The following is a 14,026-nucleotide window of genomic DNA, read 5'->3' as shown; positions in this document are numbered from 1 at the left end:
TTCCCATTATTTCATATTTGGCACATTACCCTTTGTCTTTTTACCGGTGACATTTTTTGAAATGTTCGGTGAATCAGTGCAACTTGATTGCCATATACATAAATAATACATGAAAACGAGTATCGATATAATATAACACAAAGAATAATTTTACCGTGTCACGTCAATGCTTAGTAGGTGGGCCCGCCTCTGTTTGTGGGTAATAGGAGAAGCAGAGAAGGGTAGGGAACTTGCCATTAATAGTAATCTTATTAAGCCGCCTAAAGCGTAATGCACGTTCTCCGGTCGCTCTCTCCACTTGGCTCGGCTTTGAATATGTTAAAAGTTCTATAGATTTAATGTTTTCAGATCTTATTGAATCAAGAGTTACAGTTTGTTTAGTATAAGAAAGGTTTAATTTTCTTAGATCTTATTGGATTAGAGATGAGGGAATTTCATATAAAAACGATAAGTGTTGATACATTGTTTTATTGCTGATGAGTTTTGAGTTTTTGAATGATGTTGAGAAAATCATTCATTGTTCCCATTTCTGTGATGCTAATTGCAGTAGGTTATGTTATTGTTTCTTAGTTAGGGAGTCAGCTGTGATGGAGCTTGTCAAAAAGTCAACAACTGAAAAAACCAAACTGAATTTATAGAATTTTTTTTAGTTTAAAGTAAGTTGTAAAAATTAAGTAGTGTAATTTTAAACGGAAAGCATAACAATCAACTAGTTATTATTATTAGTTAAAAAAAATTTGGCCCAAATTGATTACTTTTGGGTCGAATTTTTTTCCAGCCCAAACATATTAAGCCGAATAGCAAAAACCCAAAAAAAGAAAACGAAACCAAACCGAGTCCAAACCAAAAACACCAAAAACCAAACATTTTTCAAAAGCTTAAAAACCAAAGTTTTGATAATTTGGTTCGGTTTGAGCTTAAAACCGATCAAACCGGCTTACGCACATCCCAAAGATGTGGCATCTGGGGCTATTTGATTAATTTAAAAAAAAAAGACTTGATGAAGTTTTAATTTAGGTGCTAGGTAGGACTGTAATTTAAACTTAACACATTATGAGAGAGTATAAATAATGAGACTTGTGACTTGTGAGGGTAAGAGAGAAACTAGTATATGTCATGAGTTCTATTGAAATCATAAGCAAAACACATTTTCATTCTTATTCCTTAATTTGTGTATGTTGCATTGCATGTGAAATTGCCCATGGAACCCAGTTTCTTTAGGTCATTTATTATTTAGAAAAATCACAAAAACTATTGTGTTTCTGAGTTCGTTATACCCGGTGATATAATGTTAAAAAAACAATTTCATATGCATACACATGAGCTAATGCTAATATGTAATTTTAAAGTTGTGTATATATTTCACAGGTGTGTCATTTCTTATTCTGACAAAGGTAAGTAAACCATGAATTGAATGTCTATAAAAAATTAAAATATTTAAATATCAAGGTAAAATAAGCTAAATTTGATTGTGGAATATTTAGTTTGATAACCGGCTACTAACTCTTCATTTGCTTATGGTACATTAAAGGGTAACAGTTCTCAGTCAGCTAGTGTAGAAATTAAAAACTAGAAACCCTAGAGGTTGATGCCACTAATTTGTCTCAAAAACTCTATTTTTATTAGGCTTCAACTATATAGATTCGTTTGGAAAAGCTCTAGAATTACGTGTCTTAAGTATAAATGTGTTTTTTCTATATAAACAGTGAAGGAACACTTGAAATTAGAATAAAAGCACAACAAAAACCTGGGGATGTAAGCAAAGAATGTGAGCCAAACAAAACGGTGAAAAGAAAAGGTAAAGAAGAATGAGAGTCCGTGTTTCAATAAAAACAAGTCTTTCGAATAAAAAAGATGTTGAGTGAGCTTTCACAATTCGTTTTACTTTGCCTTCTACATGACATTCAATAACTTATTGTCTTTTACATCATTACACAACTTATTCACATGTCATCTAAAATTGTTTTTCGTTATCCAATATTAAAGAACACGCTAGTATAAAAGATACACGATTAAAGTGTTAGATATCTGATCGTTATCTTTTTAAAATTATAGTATAAGAGCATTCTCATCCAACCCCTCATATTATGTGAGGGGTGTTTTTATAATTTAGAGAGTGATTCAAGGTGTTGTGAGTGGAGAATTTTTACATTTTAGAAAAAGTAGTGATTTTTCTGTATATTTGGAAAGTTACTGTTCATCCTCTATAATTTTTTTATATATTTTGAAAGTGGTTGTGGGTGAAGGAAAGAGAAAAGATAATGATAAAATGTATAAAAAGTATTATTTAATTGAAATGAAGAGTGAAAATAAAGTGAGTTTTAGTGTAATTTTTAATTTGGAGATAGAGAGTGGGATGAGAATGCTCTAAATATAGTAATGACTCTTTTTAAATTTTCTTTTTTATTATCATAACAACATTTTAGGAAAGTAGTTTATTTTAAATGATAATTAAATGAAGTCATCGGATTTTGACAGTGTTTTAAACTTTTACTAATAACTTGGTTAAAATAACAAATAGGAAACGTTCTCAATCTTATCCACTATATTAACTATCAATAATACTTAAATTTAATAAAGGAAAGTGTTAAAGAGATCAATCTAACACCACCCCTTTTAATATGCATTAAAAAGTTATATACGCATTTATGCTTCTTATCCGACTTGTTGATTTGATTATCGTCTCCTTATCACAAAGTAAGATATTTTGCAAGTGATTATTTTTGACGTCTTTCCATAGATTTCAATAGAAATTAAAATAGTTCATGTAGAGAACGCGTTTTGCTAATCTAGGTTTATACATACCTGATTTCATACATTTTATTTTCATGTAGCAAATTGGAATTCTTATTTTTTTATATGATGTAATTAATTCATATTAAATTAAACTCTAAGTTATTTTCTTAACAAAGGAGAAACTTTCACTGTTCTAGAAAAGTAGTGTTTTTCTTCCAAAGAAATTTTATGGATAAAATAAGTATCATTTAAGTATTTTTTGCGTAAAGGTATTATGCTCTTTGTTTGTTAATGATATATAGTTTAGATTCGTGAAATTTATTTATTCCGTCTTTTCATACATGGTGGTTGTTTTCTTTTAATGTGTACCATTAACATCTGACCTAGAAAGTTTTATTAAAAAACAATCTTACCCATTACTAACAATTAGCAACGTGTAAATAGCACTATTATAAGAGTTTGTAGAAACCTTCTGTTTAAACTTTAAAACATGAGGTCCAGGTACGAAGGTTTTGGGTTTGAGCATGGCTCTCCATTTTTATATATTAATTTTCATACTTTGTATTAATTTAATTTTAATTTCTAGATTTTGTATTAGTTTTCACAGCTCGTATTAGTTTCCCAGATTTTGAATAAATTTCAGTTTTATATTAAATTCGTCAATATAATTTGTATTTGATATAACGTTAAATATTTATAAATCGTGTATATTTTATTTAATATTTTATTAGTTTTGCTCGGCTTTATGTAAAATTTGTATACTACTAACATATTTGTATATTGTAGGTTTCGGGACTTGATCGTGGTTAAAAAAGGCGAAAAAAGAGCTAAAACAAGCCAAAACGGAGAACCGGAGGATCAGGAAACAAACTGGAACGCATCAGAATTGAACCGGACCGGGCTGGTCATCCCCCACCCCCCTAAACACGCAGCGCCGCGCGACCATAGAGCCATGTGGTGGCCGCACGAGCGTGAGGACAGCATATTTCCAGAACTTTCCATGTTTTGATCAGTTTTGGCCCTTAAAAACCTATATAAACACCCCTAAACTTAACCCTAAGCATACCCTGAAAGAGACAGCTGAATTTGGAGTTTCCCCGAGCTTATGATTGCTACTTTTGGCGGGTTTGAAGGCTAGGAATCATCTGGTGAAGTGTTCATCGTTCAAAGACAAAGATTACGGGTTTTATCGCTTATTTTCTTCTGTTTTCTATTATTCTCACCATGAATTCCTTTAAGATTATTTTGCTTGAATTTACGATGCTTGGCTAGACATTATATACTACTTAGGCACGTGATGACCCTTTGTTGCAGTTGAACTTGGTTTGGGATTTGTTTAATTGTTATGGTTTTATGAACTAGTAAAAGATTTAATTATATTGAGTTGATGCATATAAATACTTGGGATTGTTTGATGAATTTTATTATTCTGTAGTTGCCTTCGTTATTGTTTGTCATACGATAGGTTGCCATAAGGTAATCTACTTTGTGTTTTTGACTATTTTATGATTGATTTGCAATAAGATCATAAGAATAATATTATTTATTCAAATAAACCTAAGTGTGCTGCTAACCTAAATAGCTGTAAGGTGCTAGGTTATTGATAGGCCTTTATTGTTCATGCTTGCTAGATTTAGTTCTTCGTAAGGAGTCCATCTAGGTTTGATTGGTTAATTTTGTCTGTCAAGTCAATAAAATATATTAAACCGCCTCTGATTCTTAAATTAGGTGACTTGATAGTGTAAGGAAACTTAATTCTTAAAACTGGTGTGCATTAAAACTTATTAGAAACCCATATGTGTCTTCTTGAGAAAGGTCAAGGGTCCTGCTTGGGTTTTCTTTTAAGCGTCTATTTTAGGATCCCAGTTCCATAACTGAATACTTTCCCGGTTAATTGACAACTGAAACTTAGAGGATTCTAGCCTAGGTAGTTTTTTATTATCATCTGATAAAAATCAACTTAAAGTATCTTTCGTTTAAATTACTTGTTTTTATTATTTAGTTTTTAATAATAGTTTAAATTTAGTATTTTAATAAAAACTCCCTTAAAACAAATATAAATAAGTAGTCCTGTCAGTTTAGTCGAGTCTAATTAGCTAGTTTACGTAATTTAAAGAGTCTCGTGGGTTCGATATCCGGACTTACTTAGCTGTACTAGAGTCCACCGGTTCAATTGCCGGTTAGTAGTTTTAGTTAAGTTAGGAGTTTAGAATTATGACTTCGTGTCTAGATTAGCGTTTATTTAGTTAATAAATTAATAACTACTTTTAGCACATCAGTATTAAATTTGAAGAAAAGTACAAATAAATTTTATTTTATATTTAACTTGAAGCACGCTGATCGACAATTTTTACCAAGGGATATATTGATTTCGCCGGAGAAAACTTGTCAATAATCCATCACTATTATATTAATCGGTGTCATATGGTGACATCCCTCCTTAATCCACGAGCAATGAAATCATCTATGCCAAAATTACTAGCAAATCTTCACCGACAGATCACGTCAATACTAACTTTCACATACGGATTCAAGCGATACTTCCTTTCACCGACGAGTTTATGACGAATGTGTCCGTATGTGATGCTCATTTATTTAGTAGTGACTTTTGCTTCACACAAAATAATTCTCGGCTTGAAACAACCTTTTTTGATTGGATTGCAAAAACCTTTATTTATCTCCAATAATTTTTAAAGGGGTAACACCCCATATTTATCTTAGATCATATAACAAGGCCAAGCTTAGCCCAAGCACAATTCGTAAGGCCAGATAACTAGGTTGAACCATGAGCCAGGCCATGTGGGTGGTCGTAGTGGAGACTAGGGTTGTTCAAATAAGTTGAAGCTTGAAACTCGCTCGAAAAACCTTAGAAATAGTTCGCTTGAAATCATATTATCTAGATATCGATGTTTGATGTTGTACTCCATTTTTACTTTCTTATCCAGATTTTATAGCTCAAGTAGGCAACTAGCCGACCCAATTTTTACGTCCCATGTGCCTAACATAGCAACCTCAAATCCTCAATACTCTCACACGTTTAACTATTATTATCATTTATCATCATTACTATTATTAATCTTAATTTTATTATTAAACTGATTTGGACCTAGTATTCGACTTCTTATAATTCTGTTGATCCTTGATAATGTATACAGTTTGTATAATGTTGGACTTTATTTTGGTTTTAGTTTAATTATGTGACACATTTGGTAGTATAATTGGTTTTATTTGAAATGTTGATGAAGAAACACTAGATCAAACTGGATAGTCCGATCGGGTATTTCCTCAAATGTGAGTATTCTGAAACGTTATGAGAACAGATCCAAGCTAGCGCCTGCAAAACAGAACACCGTTGAGTCTCGTTATGGGAAGGACAGAGGGGGGGGGGGGTCTTCCCGTAATCACCTTCCGGCGTGAAAATCAGAACTGTATCTTAATCGGAAATAATACGAGTACCGGTATATTGCGTAAGGCTTGAGAGTGTGAGTGAATACCTTGAAGAGATGATCTTCGTATTTATAGCCGGGGGTGTGGGAAGGTGATTGGTGGAGTTGTCACTGTCAAGTTATTCCCTTTCTACCTGAATGGACACGTGTCGAGCCTTTGTTGGGTGTGACAGCCTGGACCCGTTTATAGGACAGCCATTATCTGTGCACGTCGTGGGATGGCCATTACGTGTCCAGGTGTCATCTTTCCGTTGGTTGATGTCGCTATCAGGTGGTTTTAGGAGGATCTTCTAGAAATAGTTTGTTACAACTGCTCTTCCATATCACGTGGGGATCATACGTGTGATGAGTCCCATGAGTTGTTTATGGATTCCTTTCGGGGATGCTCGCGTAGCCGTCTGCGGGTTATGATGGAGATCCACAAAGCGTGTCTTGGATTGTGGATGGCTTTACCAATCCACGTGTTCCTTGTGCGTACGTCTTTCGACGATCCGCGGATTGGATAAGGGATCCGTGGGTGGCGGATGTATTCTGATGATCCGCAGGTCAGATAAGGGGTATGTGGGTAGTTTCACTACCCTCCCTCTATAAGTCCCCCCAGTCCATTGTTGCTTCCGTGATGCGATGTCGCGGGTGGAATTATGGACTATGCTGGGGCCTTTGTTGTGGGTTGTAACTGATGGCCCTTTGGATTCCTGTTGCTTTTGTACTGGGGTACTGTTTTGGCGTCTGTGATGTGACGTCTCTTGTCTGAACCATGTCAGGAGTGGTGCTCGAGTTTTTAGGCGGATGATTCAAAATTATTTGTGTTTTGTCAGTTCCCGCCTAACGTGTAGTCTTCTGACTGGACGGCTTCAGCGTGTGAGCTGGATCCCTCTCTCTTCGCATTAATTGCGATGTGTATATATACGAGAGGCTGTTTCAGTTTCTGACTTACTTGCAAAAACTTTTCCTCCAATTCTCTTATCTTCTCTGTTTTTCTTCTTCCTTTGATCTTCCAAGTTTTCTGATCAATCATGGCTGGTGGTAAGAAGAAGGGTAGCAAGGCTAAAGAGGGCAAAAAGGATACGTCGAAGGGGTTGGTGGAAAATATATGCATCAATTGGAAGCCGTCTGATTTCCATGACATCGTCAACCTTTACGGGTTGGTGCCGGAGTGGGGGCCGTAGCTTCCTTCTCCTGGTTCTACGGCTGACCAGCCGCCGGCGGGGAAGATTGCTTTGTATGGTGAGTCCTTCACCACAGGCAATTTCCGATTGCCCATCACCAAGTTTTTTGGTGATTTTCTGGTTGCATTGGAGATCCATATTTCCCAGTTGCACCCGTTTGGGATCATGAGGCTTCAACATTTCGAGTTCGGTTGCAGGGCCCTGGAGATAGAGCCTACGGTGGATCGCTTTCTTGCATTCTACAAAATTCAAACCCGCGGCAGCTGGTTTAGCTTCGCTGTCCAGGGGAAGACGATCGGGACTGAGCCCCCTAGGAGTGCTCATGAATGAAAAGTTTCTATGGGTCAATGCGGATGTGATTCCGCTGGCCATGACCCGCCGCTTGTTGACTACCAAATTTTCCCTTCCAGCTGCCGACACGGAAGGTCAGGAGTAGTTCCAGAAACTGACGCGGACTCCCACTCTGATGGGTCTGATCCCTGAGTCCACGTTGGTTCAAGTGGGGATGAGCCGCCTACGACCGTTTCCTGCGGAGCAGCCATACTTCTCCCAAGACGACGAATGTAAGCTTTTCCTCTACTGTGTCTGTTGATGTTCTTTATGCTTTTTTATGCATGTTTGTTCTCTTTTTTCTTTTCTTACAGGGGATTGTTCATTTTGAAGTTCTTATTCCCACCGTCGTGGGGGATATGTTCAGGATGCCCCTGGAGATGTATCAAGGTTCTTGATCACTTCAAGGGTAATTTCCTTTTTCTCACCCGTGGTCGCACAGAGCCGGTAGTCAACGAGTCCGCGGTGGCTCAAGGTGTGTACATTCTTAACCTTAAACCTCCCTAAACCTCTTACCGTTATGTATCCGGATGGGGCAATAGCCCTTTCTTCTAGTGGAGAGTCTTCTAGTGAAGATTCGACCAGCGAAGAGTCTCCATCCGGTGATCCAAAGAGTTTTCATGCTGGCGTTGTACATGCTATTGTAGATATGATCCGCCGCAGGAAGAGGGCAGATATTGCTAGTGTATCCGGTCTGAATAAGGATTCCGACACCGATGAACCCGCTAGTGGTGAGGCTACTGTGGACACCGAGGATCCCGCTGGTGGGGAGGTGTCTCCAACTTCTGCTCCTACTGGTGGAGGGGCAACCTGCGGTGCTGAGGAACCCGCTGGTAGTGAGGCAGCCAAAGGTGCCGGTGACCTTGTCAGTGGGGAGGTTACCAAAGCTGGGAGGAGGGTCTCCCCCCCCCCCCTTAAGAAGATCAGATTGACCCGGCTCCAGGATCGGGTCAAGAGTACGACTTCTGTGCGGCAACTTGCAGGTAATTGAATGCGTAGTATTCATGGACTTATGTAAACATCTAACTTTTGTTTCTGGATCAACAGCTGTTGCTACGCCGCATCCACTTTCTCCGCCTTCGGAGGTTTTGCAGGAAAGGGTCGGCGAGGATGTGCCTCTTGAGGATGCCGATATGCCGCCACCTGAGGTAGTGGTGGAAACTGAGGTGGTGTATCCCAAGGAAAGAACTGGGACTCCCCCAGTTTCCACGGGTGAAAAGGGGGAATCCTCTAATCCCTTATCACCGGATCAGGGGGATTTTCTTTTTCGTCCTTCATGGAATCTTGGCCCGGACGCGCTTTTTACCGATCCGCGTGTGTGTCAAGAATTCTTTGAACATTGCCTCCCACCCTCTGAGTGTAACAGGATACACTCCTAAACTCAGGCTAGTTTGGCGCAAGCACTTATCTATCATCTGGATAATGTGTTGTCAACTAGTCGTGAAGTATTTAAGGGTTGGGTGGTTGGGCAAACCGACCTTGAGCGCGCCGTTCAACGCATGGTCGAAACTGAGGCAGCGAGGGATGCTGCACAGGTGGAGGCTAGGAAGAAAGAAGCTACCCTCCTGACTGTTTAGGAGAAGAATAAGCGTTTGAAGGAGCGGGTAGCCGTGTAGGTCGAGTTTATCACTGCCCGGGATGAGGAGGTCCGGAGGCTTGCTTCCGAGGTCCAGGAGAAGGACGACCTCCTTGCCTCTGTTACTGAAGAGAAGGTGAGTCTGGAGAAGGCCTTTACTGATGCCTCGGATGAACGACACTGGCTTCTAAAATTTGGCATCCCCAAGGTAAATATTTCAATTATCTGTTGTCTTATGAGAATATAATGCTGACTCTTCCTTGGTTTAGATTGTCAGGCTCATCAAGGAAGGGCCCGAGCTTGGGGATTGCTTAGCTGACTTGCTGGTCAGCTCGTCGCGTGTGGGTCGCCAAGCAGGTTTCCAAGAAGGGTACACCATGGCTCGCGAGGGACGTCCGCCTACAGAGTTTGAGCTTCAAGGCCAGGATTGCCAAAAGGAATATGATGCGCGAATGGATGCTTTTGATAATCTTTCCTTTTACATCTTGAAGTATATAGAGGAGAACCGTCGCGAGCCCACTACTGTTGGTAAGCTGCGCCTTCATATAAATAAGCTGCTCGAGGAAACTGAGGACAAGGAGCCCCCCCGCGACGAATAAAATAATAGTGTAGATTTATCAATGTACTTCCTTGTTTTGTAAACTCGTGTATATATGAAATGAAATGGAACTATATTTTTCACTTGTGTTGAACTTTTCATTTTTAGTGTTCTTTGTGTTTATCGGGAAGGTTGTTCAGATTGCTGATGACTTCTTTGTCGATGACCCTTCCTCCTGCATTTATGACTTGTCTTTTTCTTATTCTTTTTTGTAACTTGCATTCCGATAATGTCTGACGTGTCAGCCACAGCATTTAGTTTGTCTAGTTATTGTAGAACTAGTAGTTCGCCGATTATAATTGAGGTTTGACAGATGTGACAAGTATGCACTGCGTAGAAAGAGGTCTGACAGCTGACTCGCGCCATATCTCGGGATTTTAAATTTTCGACTTTTGGTTTTCCCGCCCGACGTGTCACAATTTGGTTAGTAGGCAGTTGCGTTGCAGAATTTCACGCATTAAATGCTGCCACTACATATATATATATATGTCGATATTTCTTCGTCTTCTTTATTTTGTGTTGAAGAGCTGAATTAATCCTTGCCGGAGTTCCTAAAGTAATCGTCTCTTCTCCTTTAAGAAATTTCTTGTACTTGATTTCTTAGCAACCATAGCTCGTTGTAATCAATATTTGGCCGATTATATTGCGTTGATGAAACCTGATTATCAAACCATTGATTCTGTCACCATTGATTGGGACGTCAAAGGGTTTCAAGACGTCGTCAATGCTTATGGTATAGCTCCAGAATGGGAGCCAGAATTTCCGGCTCCTGGTTCAACGGCGAACCGATCTCCGGTGAGGAAGATGGTCGTGTTCGCCAAATTCTTTAGCTTCGGGATTTTTCGATTTCTGGTTACCCGGTTTTTGGGTAAGCTAATAACTGGGAATATGATTCATATTTCCCAGTTTTATGCATTGGCGATGATGCGCATGCGCCACTTTGAATTTTGCTGCTGGGCGCATGGCATAGTGCCACCATTGACAAGTTTGGCTTGTTCTACCGCTTGCACGGTAGGGGTGGCCGATATGTTTGCCTTCCGACTGATCAGAAGGTTATTGCTGTGGACACACCACTCCTGGACCCCCATTGGGCCAGGAAGTTTTTTGTATTCGGGAAGACGTGGTTCCGTTATCCATGTACTGGCATTCGGCGGATCGGCCATTGCTTGTGCTACCGTTCATTGATCGTCCAGAAAGGCATGGGTGGTACCAACAATTGACCCATACCCCTACTCCCATGCGCCCCATCCCTGAGTCTGCCCTTGTGAGGGCTGGGATGAGCCGCCTGTGGCCTTATCCGGACGATGTGCCATACTTCCGGAAGCCAGATGGATGTAAGTAAATTCGTAATATTTTCTAGGGTTATCCCGGTTTCTAACTTTGGTGTACTATGAAGCTGAGGGTCTTCTGCTGTCTGTTCTTCTTGTGGGTGTGCCTGGGGTTATGCACGTTGCTGCCCACGATAAAAAGGAGCTCCCTATCCTCGACAAGACCAAGGATACTTTTTTGTTTCCTCAACAAACCCCGTCAGGAGCCTATGGTCTCTAAGGGCTTGTTTGCGACAGGTAACTTGTCCTTGATAAGACCAAGGATAGCTTTTATGCATCCTCTCATCGGTTAACGAATGTATTTGTGATATAGCTTTTGGTCGCAAGAGGAATGAACCATCCTCCAGCGACGTTCTGTTGGTGGTGGCTGGTGGGAAGCAGGAAATGGACCTTCCTCTTCCTCCTCATACGAAAGCAAAGAGGACTCGTCTTTATGACCGTGTTGTGGTCCGTAATAAAAGTATCACAGGTACCTTTATAAGGATTTGTGTATGTTTATTGTTCAGTTGCTTACTCGGTGGTTTGTGTTTGTGCAACCCCTGTTATTGTGACATCTGCCCGATCCGACCCGACCCAGGTACCCGTTTCTCTGACCCGATCTCTTTCTTTTATGATTTAGTATTTATTTATACTTATAATTTACTTAATAATAATAATATATTTTCCTTCCCGCCGTCCCTCTTCTTCTCTCTTTCTGCCTTCTGTTCCCTCTTGTCGCTGTCCCGCCCTTAAGCCTTGTTTCCCTCTTTTTGCTTGTCATTTGTTCCTTCCCGCCTAAGGTTGTCTGCGCAGCTCCACGCGCCAGACTCCTTACATGGAAGCCTGCGTGAAGACATCTTGTTTCTGCGATGCGTGAAGAGAACTCTTCTCGCAGCGCGCTAAGAATGCATGTTCTTCCCGCAATGCGCTAAGAATGTATGTTCTTCCCGCGATGCGCTTAGAATTCTTGTTCTTCACGCAGCACGCTAAGGATTTGTGATTCTTCCCGCAGTGCGCTAAGGATGGTTGTGCCAGCCTTCGCGCTCGCGCACTCAGCCTTCCCGCGCTTAACCCTTGTATCTTCTGTTTATTCCAGCCTGTATGCTTTGTGTTGTCTTATCTTCTGTGCTGTTGACCTAACCTATCTAATGTCTGAATAGTTACTTTCGGCGCAGCATGCGTACCAACTCCATTGGTTGGTAGAAAAAGTGACTGACATTATCTTTTGAGATCTGCTTTTGCCATGCTTGACCAGTACCTTTATCTGACCTGCCCACGCCTTTTTACTGTTCGCTGTCAGCTTTATCTTGCCCCCTGCAGCTGCCATATCTTTTGATATCTTTTGTTATCTTTTGTTTTGTCTTGTTCTGTTTGTCTTGGAACTTTTTCCCCTTTTTCTGGATTTATGTCTCCTAGGGTTTATCTATAAATAATAATAATATTTTCATAACACTACACACACAAAACACTTAATCTCTCTTATTTTCTCTTGCTCCTTGCTCTCTCTGCCGCCTCCTCTCTGCCTCCGTCTTCCTCTCCGTTCTGCCTTGTCTTTCCGGTAATATATATATAATAATTTACTTATTAATTATGCTAACTTATAATCGAGACTTAAAACAAATCATTAAAACAATAATCTTTAATTATAGGTTAACTTGTGCTTGTTTAAAGTTGATTCTTGCTTTATCTTGCACCGCATCGTTTATCAAGTGAGTTATCTCGTATCTAATCCCTTTTTATTTTAAATGCTTTGGGATGTTCATGTGTTCATACAAAACTTGAGTCTTAAACTGTTTATGAACTTTAGTCGCGCAGTATCCCATGTGTTGAGGACGTAGACTTGGCTGTTTATTTGTATGTGTGGATCATTAACCGTATTGACGGTCTATTCCGCAGTTTTCATGGTACCATTAGATGAACACGGGAGAACTATCGTTTATGATTTTCTCTTTTGTATACACATGCACAGTTAGTCTTGTTTGTGAGCTCAATTGTGAGCACTGGCAGTCTTGTCTCTTAGAGTTGGTCCCGATCAGATTACACCCTTGTTGAAAACCAGACATACACATGTTGCGCGCAGATTTATTGTTATCTATGTATTGTATTAAACTTGATTTCTCACCAACACGCAAGTGTTTGACGTTTATTTTAACACATGTTCAGGTTTGCAGTAGCCGTTTTGGGAGCTTAAGGACACGTAGGAAGTTCTTTATTTTGGACCTAGATTAAAATGTATCAAGACAAGTTTTTGCTGTTCGAATATTTTGATTTATAATATATTGATTTAAGTTGGTTTATTTATATCTTATGTATACGTTGCGCATGCGTGAATGAATATATTTATTAAATATTGACACCCAATAGTGTCACGAGTAATGAAACAATATGTGGCGCCCCGATGTATAATCCGCCTTTGGTCGGGGTGTTACAGATTGGTATCAGAGCTCGTTGACTTTAGGATAGGTGGTTAGACGTAACGGCCTAGAATACCTAAGAGTCCCTTCTCGCGCATGAGAAAAATCTCATGTTTGCGCACTTATTGTTAATTACTCGTTATTTATGAATATGCTCGCGCTTGTGCAGTATATGATTTTATGTTTTATTTCGCGATATTTCGATTTTTATTAAATTTCGATTTTTATTGATTTTACTTACATATTCGTTTGTTGGATTTGAAAATCCGAAAAGTCATGGTGATACATGAATAGTTGATTTTCAATTTCCATTTACGATTATGTTCTGAGGTTGGAAACTTGAAAAGTCATGGTGATACATGAATTGTCAACCTCCAATACTCGTTTTCTTGTATATTTTATATTGAAGATTGAAAAGTCATGGTGATACATGAATCGTCAATCTCCAAT

Source organism: Bidens hawaiensis, unplaced genomic scaffold, assembly GCF_021521415.1.
Source record: "Bidens hawaiensis isolate Kalapana, Puna unplaced genomic scaffold, B.hawaiensis_p1.1 tig00016945_1, whole genome shotgun sequence".
In the NCBI taxonomy this organism is placed as follows: domain Eukaryota; kingdom Viridiplantae; phylum Streptophyta; class Magnoliopsida; order Asterales; family Asteraceae; genus Bidens; species Bidens hawaiensis.
The sequence above is the reverse complement of the archived record's forward strand: the minus strand, read 5'-3'. Positions refer to the sequence as shown.